Source organism: Lonchura striata, chromosome 2 (assembly GCF_046129695.1).
Source record: "Lonchura striata isolate bLonStr1 chromosome 2, bLonStr1.mat, whole genome shotgun sequence".
NCBI lineage: Eukaryota > Metazoa > Chordata > Aves > Passeriformes > Estrildidae > Lonchura > Lonchura striata.
In genome coordinates, this window is record NC_134604.1 from 76385208 (window position 1) to 76408757 (window position 23550).

At 41.2% G+C, this 23550-nt stretch overlaps 1 long non-coding RNA gene across 1 annotated transcript; it reads left to right on the forward strand.

Moving 5' to 3' along the window:
* The first annotated feature begins 847 nt into the window (after positions 1–847).
* Positions 848–16815, forward strand: LOC144248893 (uncharacterized). Its single transcript, XR_013342073.1, has 3 exons — positions 848–1063; positions 1606–1724; positions 16773–16815. It is a non-coding gene; the product is annotated as an uncharacterized LOC144248893 (long non-coding RNA).
* Positions 16816–23550: the final 6735 nt, after the last annotated feature.

Below are 23550 nucleotides of genomic sequence, written 5' to 3' on the forward strand. Positions count from 1 at the left end.
GAGGAGGCGGCGGAGGCGGGGGACACACCTAATTAAAATCCTCGGCGGTGCGCGCCCGGCGGGCCGCCGGCCGGGCTGCGAGGCGGGCGGCGGGGGCTCGCAGCCGGCGCGGCCGCCCCCTCCTCTCGCCCCGTCGGCGCGGCCCCCGGCAACGCGCGCGCCCCGCGTGCCCCCGCGCCGCGCGCCGCCCTATATGCCCGCACGCGGCCTGCGCGCCGCCGGCGGGCGGGGGCGGGGCCCCCGGCGGGAGGGGCGGGCCCGGGCGGCCACGCCCCCGGCGGGCCCGGCAGCGCGGGGAGGGGTCGGGCGCCGCGCATGCGGGCTGTTTTGGGTTGTTCGGGGTTTTCCCCGCCCGGGGCCGGTGCCGCCGGAGGGGAGAGGCTGCAGCCCTGGAAAGCGTCCCTGCGTGCGGGAGCGGGCACCGCAAAAAAACCCCACGCGTCTTTTCCTGGCCGCTCGGGAGGCCGCTTCACGGTGCCCCCAGCCCGAGCTGTCCGACCGTGTTCTTCACCTCCTGTCAGTCAGGGTGAACTTGCTTGCCTTGTTTGTGCTTCGGCGGGTCGGTTTTGACTTACCCCTGTGGTATGTGGAAGCGCCGACTCCAATAAACCATTAACTCTTTCCCGTGCTGCCGTCAGGCTAGGCTTTGCCCGGGACGGCTCCGCCGCCCTTTTAAGGAAAAACCGGGACCAGGCTTCCCGAGTGCGATGCACGCGTGGGGTCACAGCCCCGCCGGGAGCACCGCCGAACCCCCGCTGGACGCGCCCCAGGGTCCGGCGGACGGCTGGGACATCGCGCGGGGGGAGTGATGTCCGCTCGCCTCAGGGATTCCTTTGTCACGCCGCCCGCTGCTGTCTCGTCCGGGTTCCTCTCCGCGGAGCCCGCTCCATCTTCCGGCCAGCCTCGGTCCCCGCTCCAGCCGCTGGGCTTCGGACCTTCCTTGCTGCCGCACCGCGCCTCCGCCCGCCGCCACCACCTGCGGCTGCTTCGCTGGCGGGATGTTTGGAGAGAATCCGAGCGCTGGCCTTCCACCGGAGCGTGGTTCCCGGCGCTTTCCCCGACGGTGAGACCGCCCGGGTCCCGCGGCAGCTTGTCACGACCAGAGTGCCTTGTAAAATACCGCGCTCCTCTGTAAATAGCGTCTTCCCCCGTTTCGTGTTTTATTACCCATATACTTAAACGTAATTCTCTCAGTCTCCAAAGCCACCTTGCCAACGCTTGACCTCATTGACAGTCCAGTTACCCGTGGAAAAAAAAAAAAAAAGTACCCGTCGGTTTTCAAAACTGAGAGATTAAGATATCTGTACACCGGCGCTGGGGAAATGGGGTTTCTCGAAAATGGGTCCCCTCCAAGAGGGACTGATCCCAGACTGTCCTGGAGATCAAGTTATCACCCCATCGGCCAGTACATTCCCCTTCTGGGACGAACAGACAATATTTTCAACTGCGTCTCTCCCCCTCCCCTCCCAACCCCACCCCCACGTTTGTCTAAGGAAACTCTTTCCTATATCTCTATAAATGACATAGTATAGCAAGCTATAATGTATAATGTAGCGTTATTGTGTTTGACATTTAAGGATTTATCCCCTGTCTGTCTCCGCACAGATCGTATGCCGGTTTCATCGACTTCCCTTCGCACCGCTGCGGGATTGCGCCCGGATTAAATCAACTCAGGGGAAGGAAAGAGCATGGTTCATACATTCCCGGCCGCAGTCATGAACAGGGTGAGAATCAGTAACATCTACTGGAGTGTGATCGGGGCGGAGAGGGAGAGCGGGGAGGGACAAGCAGCAGCGACTCGCTGATGCCACCACCAGTGGCCCCCCCGGCTCCCGAAGGCTCTCGACCCCGCTCCCGCCAGCGCCCCTGGAGAGCAGAGTGGGTTCGGTTCCAGCGAGGCTCTTTCCCCGCTCTTCCTCCCGTGCTGCTTCCTTCACGACCCACTCTCCCTGTGCCCCAAACCCGTGGGTGCGAGAGCAGGGTGCGGTGTAGAGGATGGCGATGGGCCCGGTGTCGCGACAGACCCGGGTGAAGCACTGAAGGCGGGCACATGGGTAAACCCTGTCTGACAGCTCCTACACGGATGAGTGCCCCCACCACGACCCCTGCCCGTAGGGGGGCCATTTCCGTGGCTCCTGCCGCGCCAAGGCTGCTGCTGCTCCGGGCTGCTGCTCTGGCTCTGCTCAAGTGGCAAAGCAGTGTGCAGGCAGAGCGGGCACCTGTGCCATGGAAACCGCGTGGGGAAGGGCTGTGGGTGACGGCATGGGGCCCGGAGAGGTTCCTAGGGTCAGTGGTCACTGTCTGAGAACAGCACAACCACCAACTCGCAGGTCCCCACAGAGTCGTGTACAGGTAAACTAGTCTTAAAAATAAGCACTTGGTTAAATTTCAGCAGAGAAGATGCCTCATGGACTGTCTTCCAAAAATGTCACCATTTGCAAATTCATTACGTTCATCTGTGCATGTTTCTGATTACATTCAGTCCACCAAATAGTGAAAACGGTAACAGAATTTATTGGACATAAATTATTGTACATGACTCTTTCACAGGCTGCAGTCTATGAATGGCTCAGTACTGGCTCAAGTCTATTTTTCTAGTCACAGATGAAATACTTTATTCGAAGGTCTCTTTTTCAAAGAGCTTTCCCCCTCCCCTCACCTAAGGTTTGCGGCAACCACTGACTACTAAAACAACCACCCGTGGTTATTTCAGCGATGCTGGTAGTTACAGGGGGTCTGCCGTTCCCTGGTAATCTGCTTTCAAGACAGTTCCAAGTGATGGGAACTCTTATCAGTTCCGCTTGGAGCAAGGTTGGACTCGTGTTAGGAACGACCGGAGGGTCCCAGGTCTCCCCCGATCTGAGGCAGCCGCGGCGCGGGGGAGGAGGCTGCTCTCCCCGCGGGGATTTCCGCGGCCGCGGTGCGGAGCGGAGTGGCTGCCTGCACAGCCCTCGCACACACAGACACACACACAAACGCAGAGGCACAGACACTCTCTCGGAGAGCCTTCAAATCCCCAAGCACAGAAAGGGAAGGCTTTATCGGAGTTTAGTTACTTATCTGGATTTTTGTTAAACCGCTGCTGTGATCTCCGCGTACTTGTGCGAGTGTGTTAATTGTTCTGATAATGTGTTGTTATCGATACAATAACAATACAGTCGTGTATAATGTGATTTACTTGCCTTTGACCTGTCAATTCCTGACGCATGCAAATTCAAGGGCGCGATCTTTCCTTCTGCTACCGGAGGGAGGTGGAGGGGAGGGGTGATAGTGAGGGGGGAACAAAAACCCGAGCAGATGCATTATCACACGGAGGCTAAACAAGGCTTTCCAGAATGCAGTGCTGTACTCCATCAAGCAAGATTAGAGCGCTATAAGAAATATTAAAGAGGGGCTTAGAGTATCTTCTCCATAACCAACCGTGTATTAATTCTGCCAGCTTTCTTACAGTAAATGTAACTACACCCCACTCCAAATATTGTCCGATTTCTCATATTCTTACCAAACATCTAATCTCTCGTGTTTTTTAAACCCGAGTTTAAAGTGAGTTTCAAGGAAGCAAGCTCATTTCCTCCTATTTTTTATTTGAGCCTAACAATCAGGTAGGGAATCAAAGAGATAAAAAAGAAGTTGAAGAACAGTGGTTATCCCGATAGCGATCTCCGCCTCGCCGCGCCTCCCGATTGAAAAGCTGATTCACGGGCTCCGCAGCCCCAGCGCTCCCCTGCACTGGCAGAGGCACATCGCGTTTTCACGGCTCCCTTTGTGCACTGGGCTGTTTCCATCCACCAACTTTGAAAGCTGACGTTTTTCTTCGTGTAGGGTATCAGTCACCGATTGCACGTCACTTTCAGCTGTCCGAAGTTGCTGGGCAGTCTGGAATCTTAAGCACACCAACAGGTTGGCAGGCTGATCCTTCAGCTTGTATGGAGCTTGGCAGGTTTGTGAGCACTCCTAAGCCTTTTTCCTCTTATAAAGTCCAGTACACCTGTAGAGAGAAAGAGAGTTTTACCCCGTGAGCTCTTCATTGTGCATAATGCACTAAACTCATTCATTTGCTTTTACAGAGTGCTTCCAAATGCTTGGTATTATTATTTTTCAATAACATTCGCTTATTATTAGAACAGCTGGTAGCCCAAGCTCTAGTGAAGTGTCTGGCAAAGGATTCTATCATAAAACACTGGTTTCTAAGTTTATAGTTTCTAATTTGGCTGTGAAAATGTGATTCTGCATTGAACTTGGCACTCAAATGCTCAGCTGGAGAGTAAACTTTTTATAATAAAAACGTTGGTTCATTTGGTTTGCTATTTTAAGTTAGAAGAGAATTAACAAAGTTTTTACTTGTTTGGGAAGCATAGAGAAGTCCTGTACTTTTTTGAAATTTAAATGTTATTATTTCGGTACGGGTTGAATATGTTCTGTGACTTAATGTGTATTATTTTAAGAGCAAAGCCCAATTTACCTCTCTTTGCTTCAGGACACTGGGGTTGCTCTTACAGGAACACCAGACCTAGATCATACACAACCATTGATAGCATTTCTGATCAGAAGGTGGTGATGGTGTCCTTACTACTTTTAGAAGTAAAGAAAATGTTTAAATTCAGCTTATTTGAACTTGCTAAGAGACTCCATAATGTTTATCTTATCTGCATGCACTCCATTTGTACGGCAAGATATTTTCATGTATTTTAAGGAATAAATTTTTTGCTGCTTCTTAATCCTGTTAGCTGCCTGGGAAGAATGATCAGAACCACAGCCAAGGAAGTCTTAGAACGAAAAAAAAAGGTGATGTTGTGTGGTTACATACTAGTCCCTGTCTGGGGAAGTGAAGGTGAGAATTAGTCTCCTGGCAGAGTTCCTGGACAGGCTTAGATGTTCCAGAAAGGCCAACTAAATACCTTTCCAGCACAAGGAACTACTGAAAGCTCATCAAGTAATACAGATGTGTAAGCATCCCCTGCTTCACGTGATGAAATCAGAGCTCATATGGATGGAGACTACTGTTTCTGGAGTCCAGGTTTCCCTGTTCAGACAGTTGCCTATAACTTTTCTTCAAAGGCTGAGCAGTGCTCATGCTTCCTTTTCCCAAATAAATTCACCTTATCATGGTGGTGTCACTGCTTTGTATAATTTTATAGTCCCCTGTTAAGGAGAGGTAAGCCTTGATTTTTGATGTCTTCTACTACAAGCTTCTTTATAATCTCTGAAGACTTTTACACTTAAATTCAATCAAAATTTTACAGTGACAACAATAATCTCATTTCACTTCTTAGGGCTGTCCAGCAGTCATAGAGGATCTTTTTTCCTGGAATTAATACATTTCAATGACTGGTCTAGTTTTGTTCAAGGTTGATTCATAACTGTAAAATACAAAATGTTGTTTTGCCAGTCATGGATGCCAGACAAGTCCCAAAAACATCTATGCAATGTTGAAGACAAGGTCTTAGATGTCATTGGATAAGATTGTGGTTTGGAAACCTTTGACAGGCTTTTCAGGATTTGTAAGGAGGCAAGAAAGAAGATCAGAATTTGGTCCACTCCCCTCTGAAGAAGAGTTAAGCATAAACCTTTGCTGTTTGCCTTCTGATTATAGTGACTTTTTAATTGACTACAAATAACTAGGGAATGGAGGCCCATAATGGAAAGGATCTATATCTCTTTGGATTTAAACTCATGGCCTTTATTTCTTTATGGTCAGTGTCTTGTTTATCTGTTTGTAAGAATGGGCAGTTTCTACATTCCATTTGTTAGGAGGAATCAAAATATCACTCAGGAAAGTTCAAAGTTAATGGCCAGAAGCCAGTTGTAGTGATCAGACGAGTTAAACACAGAGGGTGCCTACCCCTACACACCACACCTACATTAGTATCTGCACCTGCATTTTTAACTCAGATTTAATGGTGCCACAGCTTTCCAAGCAAATCTCTTCACTGTGCTCACTCACCATGCTTTGGTTTCCAATGAGGTACAGTTTCAGATGCACTGTAATCACCAGATTCTCTTAATCTTCTCTCAGGAGTGTGGTCTGCAAAGATTCCAGATTAACCTAAATCAGCTAGACACCAATAGCACAAAATAGATTCTATTTAGTGTTCTTGATTCAGACCATTGACGATTTTTGCATTGACTTGTCTTAGGTGCTTCAGAAAGATTTTTTCTAGCAGGGGATAGAAAAGATGCTTTTGCCTCTGCATGAGTGTCCACTGGTAAGGTGTAGCTGCACTTTGTGGGTGCTCTGTGACCATAGGCAGAGATAGTTAAAACCCAAGGACCAGTGAGTTCATGGTTACTTGGCCTGCATTCTTAACACAGCTTTTGGGATTTTGCTAGACCTTACATGATCCCCACAATAAATTTCTTGTTGTCCACAGTAGGATATATAATGGCTTCCCTCGACATGGACATTGAACGAAAACTTTTCTAATTTTTGCAAGTCCGTTGAATAGTTAAATCTTATTGTGGTAAACATTGCCTTGTTTGTTTGGTTTTTTTTTTCCACCTCACTTCAGTGTGCAGTTTCAATAATAATAATTGTTAGACTATTTTGTTTCATCTCCAAATTTAGATTTTTCCTTAAATTAAAAAAGTAATCTATTATTTTTTAATGATTTGTCTCTATAAACACTAGTCAGATATGTATAATCATCTCCTACTAAGAAAACACACTACTACTACTGATAGCTCTGAAAGACAGATCTTTAATTTTGTCGGCATCATGAAGGCTTCTGATGGAGTATATTGTGCAGTGCTAGATTTCAAGAAAAATGTGGAGTCAGAGGACAGAATGCAGCAAATCTGATCAAAGGTCTAAAAATATGCTACATACACTGATAAAAAAGTGAAGATTGAAAGCAGTGTTGTTATTTAAGCTGGAGAGGAGAAGGGTATAAAAGTTAAATGCAAAGATGAGATAATTAAATTGTGTTTGTGGGGATAAACAAGAAGTAATGAGCTTAAGATGTGAATCCCAGTTAAATTCTGGAAAAAAAAAAAGCTTCAAATAGTGAGTATAGATATGCAGAGCCTGCCTCTGCCTGGAGAAGGATGAGGGATGTTTAAAACAGGTGATACTAACTTGTCAAGAGTGACAAAGCCCTAGGACAGGAGTTTTCTTTTGGCTCTTTGTATGGATATTTGACATGAGAAGGATCAGTTTTAACTTAGTTCTTCATGTAGTCCTTTCCACTCTTCAGGGCCCACACATCCTGCTGGTTCACAGCCCACAGACTCGCTATTCCTCTCCTACCTACACCACTGCTCCTCCCCTAAACAAGCATTGACAAAATGATCATATGTGAGCATGTCTCCCACTGACACACTGAAGAAATATTCTGTTTTACTTGGTTCTGGCCTCCTCTTTTTAGCACAATTTTATCATTGTCAGTGGCAAGTCCTGTTTCTGACGTGGCTTTTCTATTTCTCCTCCCACACTTTATCACCTTTTTACTATGTTTCAAATCTTCTGCACCATTTCTGTATGAGTGCCTCTAGCTGCATTCTCTAAATCCATAATTAGAATATTTATAATAGTTTTATCATTTATTGTATTATAATTTATATTAAATGTCAATGCAAATTGTTTGGATTGCATGAGAAAAAGGAAAGGTCATCACTGATCGATAGCATTGGCAAAAGGTTGTCAATGGTGTGACAAATTTGACTCTTCATGTATAAAATTTGTTTAGAGTATCTTTGCTGGTAATATGCAGGGAAGTTTGCAATCCTTTACAGACATTTTAATTTCTTCCATAGTGTTCTCCCATTTGGGGATGCTTAGTATCAGTGATATAAAAGAGAAAAGTGGGTTTTATTAGTGTTATTGAAAAAATCTGACTTTTATTACTGATAGTGTAGAAAGAACAAGAGAGCAGGACATACAAGAAGCAATAAACTTAAAAAGAGCAAGAATTTCTGCAGCATTCCTGGAGATGCCTTTTCATTTCAGTGGGTAAAATAAAATCAAAATTTCCAGAAGTAGTTCTTTTGGTATTCAGTTCTCTTGTCAACTTTCCCTTACATATTATCAGATGTTGTTTATAGAGTATGAAGAAGGTCATGCCAAAAAGTATTCATTTGTCCAGAAAGTAAATAATTCAGACTTGGAACTTCTAAAAGACACAAGAAGAATTAAGTGCAGATCTTTCAAAGTATGAGAGTGCCTAAGTTCCATTGATTTTAATTCCCTCAAGGAGATTCAATGGGATTTTATGCCCTAAATTCCTTGAAAATATCTGTACACTCTGAATGGAATCAGCCCAAAGCACATTTATTCCTTATGATAGAAACAGATTGTTGTATTGTTTCTTGTTCACCCCCTCCAGTTTTTTAATGCTTCAACTGTTTTCCAAGTAGGATGGTTAAACAATGGTTAGAACAAAGACTATATAAAGTTCAATTTTCTTGGATTCATCTGGGTCTTTACTCCATTTTCCAAATGAAGCCAGTCCTGCTGCACTAGGAGTTACCTGAACAAGTTCCCATGAAGCAAGCTGGAATGTGAACATGACCATGTAGCTCCTCAATGTTCATGACAAACTTGGGATGAAAGAAGGAAACTAACTGGAAAATATCCTCCAGAGGAAAAAAAAGTGTACAAACCATGTCACAAGCACTGTAAGAATATGGGATGATTGGCAGTTCCAGTGGTGGAGATGACGTGCTATAGTGTATCTTATCTTGCAAGCACTTGCTCCTGTGCATGTAGCCTTTCTGGAACAAAACCAGCTGGAGATGATGAGACCTAAAATGAGATGTTGTGGGTGGCCTAGCCATGGTCTTTTGCTGAATTGGGTCAGGAGTGCCATATCTTTCTTTTGTCATATCATAGAGACACCAGAAACATGTCTTTGGGGCCCTGACCTAGTGAGTGGCATTCTTGCCCATGGCAGTGGAATTGGATCTAGATTAGCTTTATGGCCCCTTCCAACCCAAACCATTCTATAGTTCAATATCTTAACCACAAGATTTTCTACTTCTTTTACTCACAGAACTTTTCTTAAAGCAGGTGTTAAGTGCTTATTTTGCAAATTAATGCAACAAAGTTCTTAAATGCCAAGAAAAATAAAAAGAATTAATAATCTTGCTGTGATCCTATAAAAATGTTGCAGATGTACCTATTAAATTTGATAATATTGCTATACAACAAAGCAATAGCAGTATTTGTATTTGACCAACAAAATACCATGTGCTTTCTCTTGCTTCATTTGAAATCGTGACCATGTTAAAAACATCAAAAAAGTTGCTATATTTCAGAAGAGCCTACTTTAAAACATAGTTAATGAAATCACAAACACAAGGTATGACCCTAGCCAGCTAAAAAGAAGAGAAATATTCCTGTTGTCCTTTTTTTCTTCTGGTCATCATATGAACAGGTAAAACATAAAAGATGTTCATACAATCCATCAGCATTAATATTTGGATTTTGTGGAATAAGATTACTGCATTTCCCCCCCTCCTTCCCACCCCGCCCCTGCCTCCCCCCCCCCCCCCCCCCAAGTGCTATGTGTGTGATAGGTAGACAGAAAACAAGAAATAGTTTACTTGTTTGCCTTAAAAAACCCCAGTGATCCTGGACATAGTAAATACACAAAAGTATACTTTCTTCAAAGACTTCACTGAAAGCCTGCTGAAGTATATGTGCTCTCCTGAACTGCCTCCCAGGTTCACTGGGAGGTGAAGTAAATTGCCCAAACTGAGTCTTTCATGACTTCACTGTTAAGTTCAAGCTTTCCCAGGTCAAAAGCCAGTTCATGGCAACTAAGTAGTTGCCAGCCCCTTTTCCTCTCTCCCTGTATAATGTCATGACTGGTTGTCTTAATGATAAGGAGTCTGTGGAAATTTCAGTTCCTATCATTGACTGAAAATATAATGTCCTTTGCCTTCAGAAAAGTGTAACCCTTTCTCCCTGCTCTATGTATGATTCCCTCAAACACAGCTATGCTTATGGATGTTTGGATCTTCTTATAGGCAGAGGTGAGTTTAATAGGAGAGTTTCACCTCAAAGTGTAGGCGCAATGAGTTTATTTTGGCTTGCAGCAGAGAGAGTTTAAAACAAAACAATAAATTAAAACTGGGAGGAATCCTTCAGGCACTCTGACAATTTTTCTTTTACTCTTTCTTTTTCTTTTTGTGTTTAACAGGAGGTGGCAGTTGTAGCATTTATAAAATAATAAGTACAATAATTTGACATTGTGATATGATTACTTATGTAAGTGCTTAGACATACAAATACCTAAGCACTAGTGTCATCATTGAGAGTCATGGCAGTTATTACAGCCAAGTTAATAAAAGATCATTACTATAACTATCTACACAGGACTGAACATGATGGGGAATCTGGGATATGAGAAGTCTAACAATAAAAAACACACTCAAAGTTTTATTCTTAGTGTATTTGTGCACATTGTGATTATTCCAACAACAAATAATAATTGAACCCATAAAAATTTCAGTGGCTACTTGATCTGTAGAGTTATTTAGAGATAAGATTATACAAGAAAATTTCACTTTTCTTAATCATGTATCTTACTCCCTGTTTTCTCTGGTGATTAATCTAAGCACAGTTAATTTAAACAGGATTTCTCTCTAGTTTACATGCTCCTGGATTCTAACACAGAGATGTAAATAGCTGGGTGTGAACTTGCTAGGTATTATATTCAGCTGACACAAACAACCCAACCAGATAGTTCTGTGTAGATAACAAACTCATTTCTACATTGGTTGGTAATCAGAGCTCAGGTGATTGCTGTTCTTTTAATGATTATTTATTTAAATTGATCTAATTCAAATACAGAATTGGTCCCAGCCTATGGCTGGCTGGATAAAATTCACAGGTTAGACAAAACTTTTGGGGCATGAGTTAGTCCCATTTCCCTGTCTCATCCTGAACCTCACAGCCAGCCTTTTCTATGGCACTCTGCTATTGCTTCTTCTTTTCATCCAGAAAAAACCTGCAAAAACAAGCCTTGCTGAGTTATGCAGGGGCCAACAAATCTCAATCCTGGCAGATAGGAGAGGAGGTAAATAACAAAGTGAATTTCAAAGTGATATCAGCAGGAATGCCTCACTGAATGGGCCTGCTGCCAACCTATCCATAGACAATATCTCTCCAGGCTCTTGGGTTCCAAGAGAGCAGCTCTCCCTGAGTTAACCAATTTCACCAAACACATCTGCTAGAATCAGGATTTCCTGCTGAGGCCTAGAGCTGAGTCCAATACTGAGCTGAACATAAGCCCTCCACACAAGCCCCTCATTGAGCTCGACAGCAAAACTCTGCACCAGTGAGGTTTCTGATGGAATGCAAGGATAGTGCATACCAGACACACTGCAGTGCCATGCAATGTCACTGCATGGTTTCCAAGCTCCTTCCAAAAGGAAGGTCAGTGTCTAGATAGAGCAGCACCAAGACTGAAACAGGAAGCCCTTTTAAAAACAAACACCATTCCTAGAAAAGGATCTAATGCATTCCAGAAGATATCCATACTATAGTTTGAAGACATACTCTTGGAGCCTTCCTTCCAGAACTCCTTTCCTCCTCTGCACCAGCACTGAAAGCTGAGGTCAGATTGGTTGACCCATCCAGCTGAAAAACAACCATCCCAGAAAGAACAAAATCACTAGTTTTCACCAGTCACACAAACACACATTTGATTGCTGATGCTGATAAATGAGTGGCAGTGGAAGAGTGAATGCAGAGAGAAACATGGGATAGCAGCAGCAGCAGAGTTTGACATCAGCAAAACCTACTTGTGAAACCTCATCCTATGTGCCAGTTGCTGAAATTCACACAAGGACGGCATCACATCTAGTCTCTTGGAAAGTATAACTCTGGGCTGACATAAAAATGACCATGAAGTTGTCCTTTTAGAGAGAAACACCATTGCTACCTGGTCTTAAAGTCTCTTGCCACCCTCAGCAGCCCTGCTGATCACAGTTTCAGAGCTGCCACAGTGGGAGGAAGGGAACATTCTTTTGCTCTGCAGCCAAAAAATAGTATTTCAAAATCAGAAGGACTTGGCATAGATCTGTCTTTACTGGCAGTTTGTTTGTATACTATGTTTACTTATGACAATGAGGTATCAAGAAAGACGTTTGAAGCTGATTTATCAGTAATTATCAATGTCTAAGGCCTATTACAGATCAGCCTGTAACAGGCTTTGTCAGTCAGTTGGATCTGGCCTGGAGCATCAACAAGGTATGAATGGAGCATAAAACTTTGCTTTTACCTCTGGAAACATGAAGGAAAATCCATGTATGACTTCTTCATCCATCCCAGTTGTAACCAGAGTTTCTCTCAGCCAGCAGACTGGCAGGAGAGGTTCCACTGCAGTAGAATCACTAGCCAGCAGAGGCAGTGGTAGCACAGGTAAAAGGTCCAGGGAAACTCCTTTCCCTCACTGCTAGTACTTGCCAACTCACAAGTCTCTGGCTGGTTGGTTTTGAGACTAGATGTGCAGGTCATTCTTCACCTTCCTCACAAACACGTCTCCAAAGCTCCGAGCCACATTGCAGTCACACCCAAACTCGTGACACGCAGCTTACCACACCTCACTCCCCATGAGCTCCTCCAGGCTCTTCAAAGTCATCTGACCCATGAGAACTTCTGAGCTTCTGGCACCTCTTGACTCTCCTAAACACTTTCCAGGATTGAAGAAGTACAGCAGAGAGGAGCACACTACCCACAGAACTGAAACCTGTTGCAGGAAAATTGCTATAGCTTCATATATCTTAATGACTGAGTTTCATTAATAGCCTATGTGTCCAACGAATTTGACCAGATCCCCACTGAGCTGGCAAATTTCTGTGGAGAAATCCCTGGCACCCCATTTGTTTATCTTTGTCGACAATTTGTCTCATTGTCTCTGTCATTGATGAAACCACAAATAGTGTGCCAAGATCATTTGCCTCAATAAAAATGACAACAAATTTAAGAAGCACAGATATGTAAACTGCACTACAATCTTTATCAGTGACACCCAAAACCGAACTGGAACCATTAGCTTTCAAGGACAGACTATTAAAAAGGGTTCTCCACCTCAACAAGATAAACCTGTCCATAATGTTTTTTGTGTCCATGAAGAAAACACTTTGATCTTGAATACAACCTTTAAAATAATTAGGAAAATAGGAAAAAAACCCAGGCTATTTATTCATATAGGACATTAAGATTGTCTAAACAAAGTTATACAGTTGAGGTTTTTGAAACTTGCACACAGGTGTTCAAGTGTAATGGCTGATGTTTAATCCTTCACCTTCAGTGTGAAACTCCACAGGAGATACTTCTAGAAAATAAAAGAGGCGTTAATGCAAAGTATTTTATATGCATTCATCTTATAGCCTCAAATAATTCAAGATGTTTTTCTCACCTGTTGCCAGTTAGACAAAGCTCAGATATTTACTCCTGCTTGAAGTAAATCAGGACAGTTACAGCTGTCATTCCTGGCTCTCACACATGTGGCTCAACACAATAATTGTCCCAGGGCCTGTTTCTGGCCCAAGTAATGAGTGCAGAGAGACAGAGCACAGTCAGTAACATTTTTATCAATTATCCCACCAGAGCTGTTTGCAGACAATGGCCTTTACTTACATCGAATAATGTTTAGCTCTCCAAACTGTCATGTACCATGCCAATTACCTAAAATTACTTGTTCTCCACCTCTGATGGCACTTGTCTCTCGTATCTTAGGCTATACCCTACTCTGAGTTACATTCCTCGTGTTGTGGGTTGGGTGAAATGTCATTGAAGCTATGGGTGTAACCACTGCCTTCCTTTAATGCAGCTGTAAGGAACAGTTAATCTGCTTTATGAAGTAAGAGCAAGCTCCTCCCCAAACAAAAGCATATGTCACTGTCCAAACCCATGGTACACACATGAACTGCTGAGGTTGAAGGGTGTAGCAGAGAGGTTTAGCTGACTGTTTTTTTTCAATGGAACAGGATGTATATGCATATCTCTGTGTATGGAAGAGGGAAAGAAAAGCCCTACAAGAATAAATACAGAAAAATTAGGCAGGGCTTATATAAAATAATGAGACTGTGGCCATTAGAAAAAAGAAAGGAAGTCTTTGAGCTGAATACTTGAATCTTCCTCATTTTGGGGAACTGATATTTCATAAAGACTTTGTAAATAAATTGGATTTATCAGAGATATCTGATTCCATAGGAAATTTCTCTTTCTAAAGGAAAAAAAAGAACCACAAGACTCTGAACTTAAATTATGTGTTCAGGTCAAAATATATGAGACAAAACTCTACTGAAATTAGGAGAATTTCAAAAGATATAAGTAAGAATGGAATTTGCTTCCTATATTCAATATTCATTTTTCCCTGCCTCTAATGTGAACACATAAACATATGGAGGAAAAAAGCGAGAAGGGATAAGGATAGGGATATGGAGAAGGGATAAGAAGGGAGGAGAAATGGAGAGTAAAAAAGGAGTATATAAATCTTATAATTCCTCATATGTGCTCAGTACAAAATTATAATTTAATAATGCTTATTTCTTGACATAGTCATTAGATTTTTTTCCTTTTTTAAAATGAAATAGCAGTGATAAGCAATAATTCAAGGTTTTTATTTGATGACATAGGCTATACAAGTTTGGCTATATGTATTTTTGTGCTATTCATAAGCCTGTTTAGCTTTGCACTTGTGTTGCAGGAGGATTGAATTATAGCTTTGCAGTAGATTAGATTTCTTTGTATTATTCTATTTATATCTATCTGGTTGCTTTATTACACATTTCTTCATACTATCTTATAAACTGATTGGGGCATGTCTCCTTTTCTATTGTGTGCATAAGTGCCCACCACAGTATGGATTTAAAAGCAAAATTAAATGCCCAGTATCCCAGGCTTAGAAAATCATTGGTGCTTTGTTGATGCATTATGATTCTGCCTACAGTTCTACCTACCTACTTTCAGCTTATACAGAAAATGCAATTAGAGACATGGATTGTTGAGAAATGGGAATTATTTTCCATGATTTATCATGATGAAAGTTTGCCCATTTCTGGCCCCGTTTGCCATATTTGAGCTTAGCTGAGGAGAGCTTTTGATGACACTCTTACATTTTTAATACAACATTCTGTGTAATATATAAATATGTTCTCAGCTCAGTCGGCATCTTTGTTTGCTTTGGAGTGCTGTGTCTTTGTGTCCTAAAATATAAGATGTATAATCCTTGCATTTGCTCTGTGGCTTGAAATAACTAACATGCTGTTATTTCTTGTGAGAGACCTAATAGTTAGGGAAAATGCTGAGTATTTTATTCAGCAATAAAATGTTCTTCAAGTGATAATACATGTTAGCATAAAGCAGATTCTAATATGGGTATTTTCTTACACTGTATTTGTTGAATTTGGTATTCGTGAAAGTAGGACTCAAGAAATGGACTAAATCCAAGTACAGTGTGGGCAGGTGCTGTACAAGCTTTCCCTCTCAGCTTTTCCAAGTCCCCTTCATCTCAGATTTTTTCTGTTTTTACACTGTACCTCCTTACGGCAGAAATGCAGTTTTTTATTTTGTGGACAAATATTTGCTGAATTCTGAGATGAAACTCCTCAGTTTTTTTCCCTGTGCCAGGTCTGAACTGGGGTTTTTACAGGTGGGAAGCTGGTGCTCTGATACAGCTGAACAGAGGATGAAGAAGCAAAACATCATACCTTGTTGCTGCTTTTTACTGTCCTCTGCACCCAGAAAATCTACATCTCAGCGTATTTCTAAAGAGTCTGGCACAAGACATTTGATAATTGTGATAATGTTTAAATGAAGGATCAGCAGAGATATAGCCCATTTCGGGGGCTTCAGTTAAATGGGGATAGCCTTTTGCAGTCATCTGACTGTAAATTAAATATGAATCCCGTGATCTCTGAATTTGCGTGCTACAACTATATTCTTCCAAATAGCCTTTTAAAATAATTTTGCACATTTTCTATATATTTATGATAAAAATGTAAATGAAAGAATCAAAGCTGGTAGCTTTACTTCAAAATACTTCAGTTGAAGCGTACAGGCAGAGTGAACGTTGGAGAAAAAAAAAGTATTAGTGGCTCTGGGAAGCATAGAGTGTTTAATATCCAGATTAAATATTGGTGGAGCTTGAGCTCCTTTTCTGTCAGTCTATCACCTGCTGTTGTAAAAGACTTCTGTCACATGTCTCCTGACCAATTATGTCTGCAGTAGCTTGGGAAGAATCCCCTATCTGGCTGCTCACGGTGCTGTGGGCTATGAACAGGAGTCTGCCCTGAATTATTCTCAGGATAAACCCTTTATGGGTTTTAGAAACAATTAACTTATCTATTTTCTACTAGTCCAAAAGCTTTATGGGTAGCACAAATGTAAATTTATTTTAACCTCAAATCCAATGTATAATTTTTGTGGAACTGGAAGTAAGGAACCAGTGTGATTGGAAGATACATTTCAATTAATTCTTCCTCCGACGCTTTATCTCCTCGGCATCAGAACCTTTTATAGTGTTAAAATTAACAATTATGCAGCTGATGGCTGGCTGAAACCACAGGGGATCTGGAAAGGGCTTCAGATAACACAACATGTATAAATCATTCAGGAGAACAATTCATGAAAGAAAAGTTATCTGTGTTTTGGATGACATTGGAAGAACTAAATAGGAGTCAATTTGAGGAAGAGACATTTTGCTCCATTGTCCGGCCTGGCTTTTCTTTCTTTTTTTTTTTTTTTTTTATTGTGTTGTAATATACATTTTCAAAATTAATTAACCATTAACAGCAAGATAAATGTTTCTTCTTGTGTTAAGGAAATGCTGGCCTCGGTGGTGAAAGATTATTTCACATGAGCAGCACTCTTCAAGAAAGCTGTTGCCAGATAAGGTGGCTACTGTACTTTGAAGAAGAACAATGAGAAGTGACAGACAAGACCGTGTTTACCAAACTGAATAGAGGACTCACAGGTTTCCACTCCCTGCTCGGTTACCTAAGCCCAGGGAATCAGGGCTGGAGTGCTGTTTCACCAGCCCGGATCAGTAACAAAGTGGTAACTACTTCAGAATGTAATAACGCTTTGTGAAATCTTACTCCAGGGGGTAACAAACAACATTTTCTTAATTTAATTTTTATGAAATGTTTAAAAAATTACTTTGTTGGAACAGCTCTTGTGTTTATGAATTTGGCAGCTGTGGAGGATTTTTGTTCTGTGCTTATTTTTACAATGTTTAGACTTTTGGTTACAGGTTGGGGTGTGAACACAGCATGACTCAAATGTGAAATCCTTCTATTTCAACCAGGCCAGAAATGTAGAAATAGGAAGATGTTCTTGTTCTGCAGCTTAAGAAAGATCTAAATTTGGCACCCACACTGTACTCAGAATGGCATGGGACTCACGTGAGTGTAGTGCTCCGAGACATAGTCCTGAAAATAATTAACTCCAGGAGCATCATACCAACCCACCTCATCCAGAAAAGGCCGCTGGAAATAGAAATTTTCTCCCATTTTTGTCTCTATCTCTGCAGAGCTGGCAGAACTGGTACTTTACTACCAGGAAATTACTTTTGGCCTTTGATAAAGTGCTCAATTTTTATTACTTTTGTGCTGTGTTTGTAATTCTACAGTCCTGAACCCAAATATTCATAAAGATGAAGTCTAGAACAATCTCACTTTCTGTTCATAGCATCTGCAGTTTCTTTGTCAATGTGAACAGTGCAGATCAGCACTGCCAGATGAACATCAAAACAAGTTCAACAGGAAAGAGGATTAGAAATAGAACATGCATTATATATATTTATATATATGTGTGTGTATGTACAATGGGATTTTCTTCATTCTGTCAGAAATATATCAAAGGGATTTATGTTAGAGGACAACATAAAACAAAATTTGTGACACACAACTGACAAACAATCAAATTGTATTTTACATATGTAACTATATATATGGAACGCATATGCTATATTGCTAGATAGAATATTTACTTTAACATAGATGTCTGAAAATTGGAGTGTAAATTTTTGGTATGTGCATAATCAGCTGTAATTATTTATTAATAGTTTTTATAATGCATATGATTTTTATTTTTCTTATCCACAGTTATTTTTACATTTGACCTCTTTGCATCTGCATCTACTGGCTACATTATTATTGGACAAGGGTACAGAACATCTTTCTAGTTTTTATTACAAGAACTTTGTATTCATGAATATATTTTACAAGAACAAAGAAGCATATTTTTTTTCCTATTTAAATTAATATCAATCAAATACAAATGTTACTGAACACAGGTGCAGAAAATATTTGGTTCAAGTCACATTTTTTTGTTAACTGTCAAGAAAACATTTTCTATTATGTAATACATATGTGTATTGGCTGCAGAGTATATTTTCTTTTGCTGACAATCAGCAGGTTCGATTAATCTGGTAGCATTACAGAAATAATACAGATCTTTGTTATGTATGTTATCCAGAAGATCTTTAGAGAGGTCTTGGAAAATGAACCTTATAAGTTATATTAAGTAATGATGCAATTATATTAAGTAGTGATAAATAATAGTGCCAAAATGTTTGGCTAAGCTCCTTTTTCTCCTAGTGGCCCACAAAAGTGGAAGGTTGAGATTCTTCATTATATCTACCTGTACCAGAAACATAGTGCAGATCAGGGCCAGTTCACAAAGTTTTACCTGAGCAAAAATTTCTTCTGTGTCTGGGAAAGTTTTGTGTACCTGATTAATTTTTCTCTGTTCAGGAAATCTGGGCCTGTTTTTTTTTTTTTACTTTTCAAACTTTAGGAAACTGAGTTTTGAAAGGGCATTTCTTGGCTTTGATTTGCATTTTGTAAGTGGTGATATTAGTTTTGTTTTTTGGGTTTTTTTTTTTGTTTGTTTGTTTGTTTTTGGTTTTTGTCTCAGCAGTCCTGGAAAAGGTAAAGTAGTCCTTGATCATGTAGAGATAAAAAAATGGGGTTTGACAGATGAGGTCACTGGCAATAGATTTCTTGTTGAGGCATTTAAACCAATAACATCCCTTCTAATCTTATGCTTTTCCTTTGCTAGGAGTTAGCACACGTGAAAAAGGGATGGCTGAAGGAAATATGTCATCTTCTCACCTCTGGCAGTTTTAAGATTTATGTCTTAACATAAATTCTAACTGGTGGATATTCATCACACCTGGTCAAGCTGAAGCTGACATTGCTTTCAGTGTCCCCTTGGTAGATGGAAACCACAAATAGAAGTATGGTCTAACTTCTGGCACCATTGCCCTAAGCTTTCCTGAAGTGCAATCTTTGCCCTAAAACTGTCCTCTCTTCAGCAACAGACACTGCTTAGATCTCTCTGCCTAGTTTCCTTACTATAAACTGTGATGGTAAAGGGTATTCAACTGGTTTTGTAAGGAATGATTAATAAACAGGCAAAAATCCATCCCCCATTAAGACTCATAACCATAAAGCCACAGAGGGATACTCTGTTGGGGTTTCTTTGCATGAATCTTGTCATGTTCTTGGTGCTGGTTGTTTTCTGTACACAGGAGAGGGAAAGTGTGAAACTACCCCACAGTTTGTGCAAACTATCAGAATAAACCATATCTGTAGAGAGTATATTTAGAAAGCAGAATACATCTCCAGAGCACTCAGAGCAAGAACTGTTAGTCTACTTGCTAGGATTCCCACCCACTACCATGACACTTGTATTCCTGCTGGAGAGTGGCCCAGCTTCAGAAGGAAGGACTGTGTTTAAATAATGTGGGGCATGTCACTCTAAATAACATTGGAGACAAACACAGGATGCGTTACTGAGCAACTTAAATTTCTGCATGTGTTTTCTTTTGGATTACCATTCACAAAGGGTTGGTGAGATTTAATTTAATCAATTAAAATTATTTCTTCCAGCACTTTCAAACACCTGCCCCGAGTCAGGGTACTCTCATAGACACTTCCTTAAAATAGGTTCAATTTAATGAGCTGGCATTTTCCAACAAAAGCAAGAAAAATATTGACCATTTCTGGTGATAAAATTTCCTTTCTTGACACGTGTGTGAGGCTCTGTCCTCAAGACACCGCAGTGACATAATGGTGGGCACAAGCTGCCTCTGCCTTGTCACACAGAATGTGCCGTTCTGCACTTGGTTCACTAACCTGGTGGAGGAGACAGGCGTGTTCACTGATGTCCATTCTATATTACTTGCATGGTGTTTAAGCTGTAAAATCCTTAAAGAAGGAAAGGCATTTGCACAATGTCTTCTTAGAGATAGTACTGTTATAAATCATCACATAAAGAGAAAAAAAACCTTCTAATTGCATGCTTTATCTTCAAAAGTTATGAATTTCAGAACAATCTGCATATCAGGTACCTTGTTAGTATTTTAGCGCTAAAAGGCTTCTGTTGATATATTTCCAGCTTCTGTTACCTGCCTTTGACACACCACATAGTAATTTTCTTTTTAATCTCTGAAAAGCAGAAATATTGTGAGCTCTTTGCTGGTGCCAGTATGGATAGGAGCCATCCCTAAAGAAACATATATTGCAATTGGCAAGATATAAATCACATACTGTATAAATATAGAGGTGTTTATGTGTCAGGATGTTGGCAAGTGGTTTGTGGGAAAAACTACTCTGTTGGATGCTAAAAGCATCTTTCAGATCTGCCATTTACGACTCCTCTTTTCTTGCTGCTTTTGTGCCAGTCTTTGGATTATCATTAGGGGTATATGTGATTGCTTGTCCAGATGTTGTACAGAAGTGCCTTGAAAGAGAAAGAGGAATTCTTGCCCCAGTCCTAGTGAGAATGATGCTGTTGGGAATTTGTTTCAGGGTTTGTTTGCTTTGGTTTTGGTATTGTATTTTTTTTTTTTTTACAATCACTCTCTCACTCACTTCATTCACTAATGTCAGCACTTGTTTATTTGTACAAGAGCTTTGTTCTCTACCAAAACTGGGGCTTGCAACTGCCTTGCTTTGAAGCATAGCAATTAACCCCTCCCAAACCTCACCTGCAAATTGCTGTTTCTTGACCTTATTGTTGTCATTTCCTTCCCCCCCTCCCCGTTTCTTTTTTTTTTTTTTTTTTTTTTTTTTTTTTTTTTTTTTTGCTTTGATGAACTTACTTCAACTTGACTGCAAGTTCACAGGTCTTGTAGTGTGTCTTAGTGCAACTACTTTGCTTTAAATCCTGTGGCATGAATATTGTTCCTGCAGTGCAATACACACGGGTCCTATGGAAATCTCTAGACAGTTTTACCTCCTTCAAGAATCCTTTGTTCTCCTTACTTTACAGGGCAGCTGACAGAAGCAGCCAACAGGCACAGCAACAGCACTTTGGGCACTCCCTTGTGCTGAAGGGTACAGGAAGCAGGACCAGAAATTATGCCTGGCAGTAGAGGCATCCCAGGGCATGATCCCCAGCACCATCTTGACTTATTGGGAACCTTAACACAGACTGAGCTCCTGAAGGAGGACTCAGCTGTCTGGGTCTGGCACTAACCGGGTGCCTGGGACTCCTCACTGAGTCCTGGTGGTCACTAAGGGGATTATCAGCCAGAAGTGTGCCCTTGAGACAAAGAAGACTGACTACCAGCAATTTAAGTATTATCCCAGTAGAAATTAATCACCAGCAGGCTGAAGGTGGTGATGCTTTCTATACTCAGCATAGGTGAGACACATCTGCAGTCCTGGGTCCAGTTCTGGGCTCCTCAGTGCAAGAGAAACATCGATGTACTGAAGAGAGTCCAGCAAAGGGCCACAAGGATGATTAAGGGCCTGATTAAGGATCTGATGGATGATCCATCCTATGACCAAAGGCTGAGAGAGCTGGGACTGTTCAACCTGGAGAAGAAAGGCTCAGGGGAAATCTTATGAATGTACATAAATACCTGAAGGGAGGGTGCAAGGCGGGTGGAGCCAGGCTCATCTCAGGGGTGCCAAGTGAGAGGGCAAGCATCAATGAGTGCATTCTAGAACACAGGAAATGGCATTTCAACATTAAGAAGAAAACTTTTGTACATTGAAGGTGGTTAGATACTGGAATAGGTTTCCCAGAGAGATTTACTCTCCTATTATGGAGATACTTAAGCCCCATCTAATTAGTGTCCTGAACAACCTGCCGTAAGTGACCCTATATAATCTGGAGAGTTGGATTAAAGTCTCTAAAGGTGTCTTCCCACCTCAATTTTACTGTGATTCTCTTAAACATCTTCTTGCTCTTCTTTGTCCTTCACATTGGAAAAGAGGCTGACCAGATATAAAGGTGGAAAGACAAAATGGTGCTTTGATCAAGATCATGCTCTTTCAGAAAATAAGTGTATATATATATATAGTGTAGATGTTATGCACAGTACCTGCCAGAATCAACACAAAATTTGAAATAAATGGAGGAGATAGCCAGGGGAAGCCATGTGTCTCACATGTTTCAAGCAAAGGATGCCAGTAGCTGTGACAGAGTAGTTAAATATCCAGACAACATAATCTGCACCAGTAAATCAATAGCAGTTCTCCATTTGTGACATAATTTTTTTTAAGGTAGTATTTTATGACTAGATCTTCATTACATGCAAGGTCAATGGATCTATTTCCCAGAACAGGTAGTTGGGAGTCCCCAGGTGGAGAGGTGAAGACTTCCAGCCTAAATCTGCAAGATTTGGGAAAGAAATGACTACAGACACAGCAGACTGGAGCCCAGTTGCCAGCCACTGCTGGGATCTGATACCTTGCAGAGCCATAGTCAGGTCCACAAGGACTAGGCCATCTTGAGGAACAGCTCAAGGATTAGAGAGGATCAGAGAGTTTGTGCGTGTGATGATCTTTATTCAAGAGACTGTGTGGGCATATATATTTAAGATAGGAATGCTAAAAAGTGAGAGACTTTCTGATCACATGTTGTATCAGATAAAATTTTGAGAGAATTTATTTATTCTGAAGCTACAGTATATACAATAATTCACAATGGTAAAGTATTGAATAAACACTACATTGTCACCTTTTTTATTATTTAAGTATCTTGAACAGTACTAAAATCAGTCACAATTCCTGAAAATGAATTCCTGCTATTAGTCTTCTGACCTGGATAAGAATCAGTAACCTAGAGCTGCAAAGCCATGCATATAATTATACCACTTCCCCACTGAACTTGCATTATTATTATTACTGTAACCAGCCTTTGTAGAAAAACTGCTTCTACACCACATCTATATTCTGCTCTAAAATAATAACATGTACCATTTCCAGAGAAGAATTACTAATTAAACATATTTCTTTTAATATTTCATCCATTGTCCTCAAAAAAACCCAACAATTTCAGCCCTTTATTTTATTTTTTCTACACTATTTTGGGTTTAAGATAGACTACTTAAGAATAAAAATACAATACCATCTTGCAGAACTGAGTTGTCATGACAAAAATTTTTATCTGTCTAAATTATCTATGCAACAACATGATAGAAACTCAGAAACAGGATACAGTAGCAAAGCAGTTCAACTTCCATTAAAAATAAAAGCTCAGTTAATAAGCTTCTGGCATGATGTCATTTGATATAACCATTTTAGGGTTAATGGTGGTTGGCTATCATGGAGGATTTTGCAAGTGTTGAAGTTATCAGT